This window comes from Rutilus rutilus, assembly GCF_951802725.1.
Source record: "Rutilus rutilus genome assembly, chromosome: 6".
Classification (NCBI taxonomy): Eukaryota; Metazoa; Chordata; class Actinopteri; order Cypriniformes; family Leuciscidae; genus Rutilus; species Rutilus rutilus.
The window spans coordinates 35,716,259-35,724,791 of record NC_140214.1 but is presented as its reverse complement, the minus strand read 5'-3'; the positions used below and the strand labels follow the sequence as shown (position 1 = coordinate 35,724,791).

The 8,533-nt window shown below is 37.3% G+C and overlaps 1 pseudogene across 1 annotated transcript in view; it reads right to left on the bottom strand.

The window, feature by feature from the left end:
- Positions 1 to 1,419: 1,419 nt before the first annotated feature.
- Positions 1,420 to 8,533, bottom strand: part of LOC311292031 (scavenger receptor cysteine-rich type 1 protein M130-like) — a 20,963-nt pseudogene continuing 13,849 nt past the window's right edge. Inside the window, exons 13-18 of the transcript in view lie at positions 3,355 to 3,414; positions 2,727 to 2,792; positions 2,566 to 2,628; positions 2,388 to 2,450; positions 2,257 to 2,295; positions 1,420 to 2,080 (exon numbers count right to left, since the gene is read on the bottom strand). The product of the transcript in view is annotated as a scavenger receptor cysteine-rich type 1 protein M130-like (transcript). The remainder of the gene's footprint in view (positions 2,081 to 2,256; positions 2,296 to 2,387; positions 2,451 to 2,565; positions 2,629 to 2,726; positions 2,793 to 3,354; positions 3,415 to 8,533) is intronic.

Below are 8,533 nucleotides of genomic sequence, written 5' to 3'. Positions count from 1 at the left end.
TCTTACAACTTCAGTTATTAAAGGGTTAGTCCACCCAAAAATGAAAGTTCTGTCAGTAATTACTCACCCTCATGTTGTTCCAACCCCGTAAGACCTTCGTTCATCTTCGGAACACAAATTAAGATATTTTTGATTAAATCTGAGAGCTGTCTCACTCCTTCATAGGCTTCTATGGGATCGAAACTTGCCGGCCCAGAAAGTTAGAAAAGACAATGTTAAAAATAGTCCAAGTGACTACAGTGGCTCAACCATAAGTTTATCAAGCGATGAGAATACTTTTTGTGCGCAAAAAAAAGTCAACTTAATCAACTATTCATTTTCTTCTGTGTGGGCCTCTGAGTGAGTTCACGTAGTGTAACAGCGCAGCGCTTCTGGGTTGTACGTCAGAACGTAGGAAGCCTCTGGTAGGAAGCCTCAAGACAAGCAGAGCTGACGTTGTTATGGCAATGGGCGTTTTTGTTTTCGACGCACTGTACACGGTAGGCCAATCCCAAAAGACTGAGCTGTCTGGCCAATCAGAGCAGAGTAGCTCCTGGAAAGGAGGGATTTAGAGAGATTGATTTATTTGACGAGTTGTTTGAGAATCATTGAAAATGTGATGATGTGCAAATGTATATTATGAGGAAATTAAACTTTTTTTTTTTCTTTAATGCATGTAAACATGTTGCAGGAGACTCCATGAATGAAAATACCCTTTTACATTATAATTTTTTGTGTAACCATGTATTCTGTGCTCTTGGACAGATGACTGCTAAAATATATATGTTAATGTATTGCCTATATCTTTGCTAAATTAGATTACTGATTATTTCAATCAGTTTTTATTTCATTTTTGTAATGGTTTAGTGTATTTTCTCTCTTCACTGTCTGGTGTTCTCTCATCATTTACATTTAATATATATTTTATCTTGTCTGCAGGCAGTGTGAGGCTGGTGAGTGGTAATAATTCCTGTGCTGGTAGAGTGGAGGTTTATTATAGTGGAGAGTGGGGAACCATGTGATGATTATTGGAGGTTGTCAAACAATGCGTGCTGCTCACTTTGGACTAGGATAAGGACAAATGTGAATGGAAGATATGGTCTGTAGTGGATCCACAATCCTTAATTGCAGTAGCTTAGTTAACCATAACTGTGAGCATAGTGAATATGTTGGAGTGATCTGTTCAGGTAGGTTCATTTTCTGTCTAACCCTAACCCTAACATTCTGACACCGCATCGTTTCACACTGTACACAGCAATGGTGGGGTTATCACCACAAAAGCACTGCTAAAGCTGCTTCTTAATTTCAAGTGTGACACATTATTTTATACAGGATTAAAAGTGGGGTTTAGATTAGAACAACGATAACCTGGGATTAAGTGCAGTGTGAAAAAACCTTCCGATGTCAGCAGGAGAATAACAAAATAGAACAAAATGTGTTGCAACATTTCCCAATTTCCCAATAGTGAAATAGTCAGATTTTAATTGCTGAATAAAAACATTGAAATTAATTCAAAACAACAATGAAATTAGACACAAATACAAAACAAGTACATAAAACAAACAGGGTCTCTATTTTAAAAAGTGTATGCATGCCATGTGTGTCTGACTGTCTGAGGGTTTTTTCCCTCTGCAGGACATAAAGTGAACAGCATGCTCTCTGCTCAGTTCAAAGAGTCATTTCATCAGAAAATGTTGAAGAAGTTAAATGGCGAAGCATGGCGATATTTTTTTTTTTTTTTTTTACCCCTTAAGTTGCTAAGTCTACGTGATAGAAATGTTTCAGTGCAATGGGATTACAAAAACAATGCGATTTGTAAAAACCTCTCAGAAGAGATATTTTTTGAAAAAGCCATAAAAGCAAAGCATTTTTTTCTGTCAAAAACTGATTAAATTGTTTTAGGAGATTTAAATAAAATGTTAATTTTCAACAAAATGTTACATAAAACATCGGTTGACTGAAATTGAAACTTATATAGCATCTAAGACACTTAAACTCAGCAGAAAACTGAAAAGTTTGAAAGTATTTGATGCATGGTGTGGGTGTGGTTTCAGTTATGAAGTCCCTCCCTGTTTTCCTGGCTCCTCCACATCATCATAGTCTGTTGTTAGAAAATAAAAGCAAAATTAATGTATTAATATATACTTTTAAGTATTATAAATAAAACATCAATATTGGAAGTAAAGTCAATGAAATCATGACCACATAAACTGATAATAAAGGGTTTATAGAAATCCAGTGTAGGTGAAAAAGGTAAAAAAGGTGTCAATAACATACCGAAAATGCTTAGTTCATCATAATCCTCTTGAACACCCTCTAATATAAATGTTTCTATTATTAATTACATGACTTGATATAACACTTAAAAAAACAAAAAAAAACATGTTTGTATAATTTGAAACCCACACCTGCTTTATCATTGGAGAATTGTCGTACATTGATGACATCATCATAGTTTTCTAGTAAGTCATCTACAATACAATAATGAAAAATAATACATCCATTAAATGTGTTTGTATAAGTAAACTGCATATACATCTATAGTGTTAAAACCTGTATAAATAATTATAAGAAATAAACCTGTACCACGAGATCTCAGTCCAACAGTGATTATATCATCATAATTCTCAGGTGTGATTTGCTGCTCTTCTAAATGAGTTAACAACAAAGAGGAAATAAACAGAAACTGATTTTACTGTTCAGAAGCCCAGTAGGTTATTTAATAGGTAACAAGAGTTGTCACGGACCTGTTGGGCCTTTAGTGGTGATGACATCATTAGAGTAGTCATGTGCTGCTCCTAGAGGAGAATTTGCTTAAAACAACATAGATGAAAGAAAAAAGAAGATGCAATAAATCATTATCTAAATTATAATGGTTTATATATTTTGAACTCTGTTAAAGGGATAGTTCACCCGAACATGTTCACGTTATTCCAAACCTGAAAGACTTTCGTTCATCTTCGGAACACAAATGAAGATATTTTTTATGAAATCTGAAAGATTTCTGTACCTCCATTGACATCTAGACAACTACCACTTTGTCGCTTCAAAAAGTTCACAAAGAAATTGTAAAACTAATCCATATGAATCGAGCGGTTTAGTCCAAATTATCTGAAAAGACTCGACCGCTTTATTTTATGTACCAGATTGAATTTAGGTCTTTATTCACATATAAACAAACTCAACCGTACCTGCTTTAACACACGAGCACAAACCTCATTGGTTCTTGTGGCATCTCAAACAACAACTGATGTGTGGTTTGGAACGACATGATGGTGAACTATCCCTTTTAAGATAAATGTATATGGTTTTAATTAATTTAATATACATTCATTTCTGTATGTAGCAGGTGACATTATATGTTGGTCCTCTAACCTGAAAGAAGCTCATCTGCATCTTCATAGCCAGAAGGATGTTCTGTAGAAAGGACACTTCCTATTATGAGGATTATAACCATTAGACACATGTTCATAATCAAAAATCAGCCCTTGGAACACTACATTAAACCAATATCATTATAAAATCAGAACACATAAAGTTATCTGGTTATTATGTTAGATAGTGCTAGCTTGTCAGCAAGCATTGGCCCCTATATGCTCCATGGTGTGAATGCACCTTTGATAGTTTCACCTTTCAGTGTTGTTGGCAAATGAATTTTAGCCTGAATTTCTGCAGGTGCGATTGTGGACAATAAAACTGAACTGAAATCATTTTGGTTACACTTTAGAATAATGGTCCGTAGTTAACAAGTAGCTATGCAGGAAGTAATAGGTAGTACTGCATTAACACCGAACTTAATACTATTAACTAATATGGAAGCAATATTAACTAACAAGTAAGTAATATCTAATTTAGTACAACGGTAGTTCCTTGGTAGTTATTTGATTATTACTAAAGAAAATATCCTCATTGAGAACTACTTGTGAACTAAGAAAGAATAACTAATTAATTACTAATTTAATTTAATTTAATTTAATTTAATTTAAATTCTTAACATGGTCATAACATTTCAGAAGCTTGTGCCTCAAATGGGTTCTTTGTGGAAACCAGTTTATGAATATTATATTCCCCCAAATACATTAGTTACAGGTTGAGATTGTGACTACTACTCTTGCCAAAGGAGTATGTAATCCAACTCCTCACTAATTACTCAAGCGTTACCTTGTCATCCCGCAGGAACTACTAGTGATTCACTAGTAGTATAATAGTGAAGTGTTTAAAAACACTAAGTGTTATAAAGTGTTTTTCACTTTAAAATAATGGGCCACATCACTAGTAGTTCCTGCGGGATGACAAGGTAACGCTTGAGTAATTAGTGAGGAGTTAGCATGTTTTTCACAAGTAATACAAGTTATTTAATTTTATATTTGACACATACTGTACAGGCATACATTTCTGTGAGGCACTAGTAATATTCTAACAAACATTGTAATCTGGAAGATGTGGTTTTGCGATTATCGCAACATAAATGCAGCCAATTTCTTCATCAAGGATGCAAATTGTTTTTGACAAGAGAACATCAATGTTTATATTCATATCCTAAAGAGAAGTCCTCCTCAGGCGGCTACTGTAACATAAAGATAGGTCTTTGGAGTCTGAGACATATTGAACTGACACTCAATAGAGCTCATAATAGTGAACTAATCCAATCATGAGTGTCAGCATCACTTCCTAATTATTTAAAATTTTAAACAAATTATCATTATTAGTATTATTCTATGTTTAAGTTTGAAATAAACAGAGAACATACGTTCTCAGAACTAAATTGACAGAGTGTGTTAAAGATATAAAATACTGGATGACCTGTAATTTTCTGCTATTAAATTCAGATAAAACGGAGGTATTACTTATTAGTCCAAAAAACTGCCCACAAAACCTCTTACAATACAACTTTAATTTAGAAGGGTGTCCTGTTACTTTATTCACTACAGTTAAAGACCTGGGTGTTATATTAGACCGCAACTTGTCTTTTGAAAATCATATTTCATATGTTACAAGAACAGCCTTTTTCCACCTTAGAAACATTGCTAAGCTACGTAATATGCTATCAGTTTCTGATGCAGAAAAGTTAGTTCATGCATTCATGACCTCGAGACTAGATTACTGTAATGCTTTATTAGCTGGTTGTCCTGCATCCTCAATAAACAAGCTACAGTTAGTGCAAAATGCAGCCGCTAGAGTTCTTACTAGATCAAGAAAATATGATCATATAACACCAATTCTATCGTCTCTACATTGGTTACCTATAAAATTCCGTATCAATTACAAAGTATTACTACTGACCTATAAAGCCCTAAATGGTTTAGCTCCCCTGTATTTAACGGATCTTCTATCGCCCTACAATCCATCGCGCTCTTTAAGATCACTAAATTCGAGGCTTCTGGTCATTCCTAGGATATCTAAGTCCACTAAAGGAGGGAGGGCGTTTTCACATTTAGCTCCTAAACTCTGGAATGGCCTTCCTGATATTGTTTGAGTCTCAGACTCGCTGTCCCAGTTTAAAACTAGATTAAAGACGCATCTCTTTAGCCAAGCATTCACATAATACTTACCTTTTATACTACAGTTGAATCAGATTGAATGCATTAATATTATGAACAGCAGCTACGCTAATTATTTCCCATCTGCTTTTCTGTTGTTATCTCGGGACGCTAGTCCAGAGGTAAATACAGATCGTCAGCTCCAGTTTGTATCCAGCCTCCCATGGAAACTACAGATGCCCCAACACCCGTGAAGAGACGACTCAAAGCGGGGTGGTGTGGGGTGGTGTGGGGTGGTGTGGTGCAATGGATAAGACACATGCCTTTGGTGTGAGAGACCCGGGTTCGAATCCACTGTGAGACACCAATGTGTCCCTGAGCAAGACACTTAACCCCTAGTTGCTCCAGAGGCGTGCGACCTCTGACATATATATAGCAATTGTAAGTCGCTTTGGATAAAAGCGTCAGCTAAATGAATAAATGTAAATGTAAATGTAAATGTCAAAGCCCGTGAAGAGACGACTCGACGCCCGTGAAGAGACGACTCGACGCCTGTGAAGAGACGACTCGACGCTGGCGATATGTTTATGCCCTAAATCAATACATGATTAACTAACTGTATTTCTCTATGTACATTTCTGAAATGCACTTTCTGTAAAGCTGCTTTGAAACAATATGTATTGTGAAAAGCGCTATACAAATAAATTTGAATTGAATTGAATTGAATACGTCCATCTTTTGGCAAGAGTAGTAGTCACAATCTCAACCTGTAGCTAATGTATTTGGGGGAATATAATACTCATAAACTGGTTTCCACAAAGAACCCATTTGAGGCACAAGCTTCTGAAATGTTATGACCATGTTAAGAGTAAAAAAAAAAAAACACAATTGATCACTTTTTAGACATGTTACTTTTGTGATTAGTAATTAATTGGTTATTCTTTCTTAGTTCTTAAGTAGTTCTCAATGAGGATATATTTCTTTAGTAATAATCAAATAACTACCAAGGAACTACCTTTGTACTAAATTAGATATTACTTACTGCTTAGTTAATATTGCTTCCATATTAGTTAATAGTAAGTTCGGTGTTAATGCAGTACTACATATTACTTCCTGCATAGCTACTTGTTAACTACGGACCATTATTCTAAAGTGTTACCGTTCCAATGCAAACTTTTACTAACAATATAATTCATACAGTTACAACGAAGACAGGCAGAAGGTTCACACACACTTAATAAGACGGAGATCGGACAAAGACTGACTGAACAGAATGGAACTAAATACAAACACAGATGAACACTGATTACCAGGACACAGGTGATACAGATGAACTGATAATGACTTGAGTAGATGAGACGTGATGTGATGACAGGTAGACAAGTCCAATGAAAACAAACTAAACCAAACACAACTGTGACAATCAGATGTAAAGCTGTACAATATAATTGTACATTGTAAATCGGCACGTCCCTGAATCGATTGCCCTCATCGATTGCTCTTGTCTGCCTCGTTGCTGCTGCTGCGTTGGTTTGTGTCTGTAAGCTTCGCATATTTTTCTGTTTTGAATCATTAATTTACTATCATTCCTTGCTGTTTATACTACTAAATATAACTTAATCAACATCACACATTAACCTGACACCGCTACCTTCAATCTAAATCGTTATTGTTAGCACATAGGGGTGTAATGATTCGTTTTAACAACGATTCGATTCGTATCGCGATTCGTGGTTGTCGATACGATTCAAGGACGATATTGGTTCATTTAGAACGATCCGATCCGATACGATTCAGTGACTTGAAATCGATTCAGTGACTTTTTAGCCAAAAATTCTTGAATCAGGTATCAATTAATTATGCGCGTGCAATTAAAGAGTGCACGCTACGAGCACAGTATAACGATGACAGGACATGAGATTTCATTTTTCTGAGGTGAGAGACTTTAGCAGACGGTAGGAACGCAGCTGTCACGACTACCCCAGACCGGGAAGAACCTAAGTTCCAATTTGGATCCCTTTTGGCCATCCTATATATTTTTTCATAAATAAAAGACAGTTTCTGTTAACACTGCCCCCGTCTCTCTTGTGGTTGTGTTTTGTGGCAGCTGAAACCTCTCCTTGCCTTTGGGCGTGTCACAGTTGGTGGAGAATGCGGGCAAGAGCGGCCAGTGCTTGAGTTGACACAAAACTAGACCCGGAGAAGGACAAAATGGAAGATACAATTAAGGCCTTGTTGACCAGTCATGCCAAACAGAGAGAGGAGCTAAGTGCCCTTAGGGAGGCAGTTACTACCATGTGTCAAGTCATGTCCAAACCCAGCACCACCCTAGACCCAGGGTGGGTCCTCACTAAGCAGACTCCAGAGGATGACATGGAAGCCTACTTATTATTACTTATATTTGAAAGAACAGCAAGCAGAGAGAAATGGCCTGAAGAAGATTGGGGTGCACTGTTGGCACCTTTTTTGACGGGGGAGGCCCAGAGGGCCTGTCAAGATCTGTCTGCTAGAGATGCAGCTGATTATGGGAAGTTAAAGAAGGCCATTTTGTCCCATTATGGGCATAGCCTCCCTGCTCGTGCCCAACGTTTCCATGCATGGATTTTTGATCCAACCCAGCCAGTAAGACCTCAGGTAGCCACATTGACCTGACTGACTAAGGCCTGGCTCGGTTCTGGGGATGGCCCCCATTGATGGAAAGAATAGTGTTAGACTGTTGCATCCGTTCCCTCCCAGCTGAAACAAAAAATCAGTCCTACTGACGTTGAGACTCTGATAACGCTGTTGGAAAACCATCAAGTGACAGCTGAGGTAATGAAAGATAATCATCAGGATCCACCCAGAATGGGCCGCCCCAGCACCAGAGGAGAAAGAGGGGGGCCATTGAAGAACCAGGGTGATTCTCAGGAGACAAGGTCTGTCACTGGTAAAGCTGGGGTGGTCGACAGCCTGCCAGTTCCAGTCCTGATAGGTAGGGACTGCCCACTGTATGACCGTTACTGGCCTCTAGTCAACTGCAAACCCACTGGAAGGCCTAAAAGTCAAGTAAAACCAAGCTCCAAGAGACCTCAGCT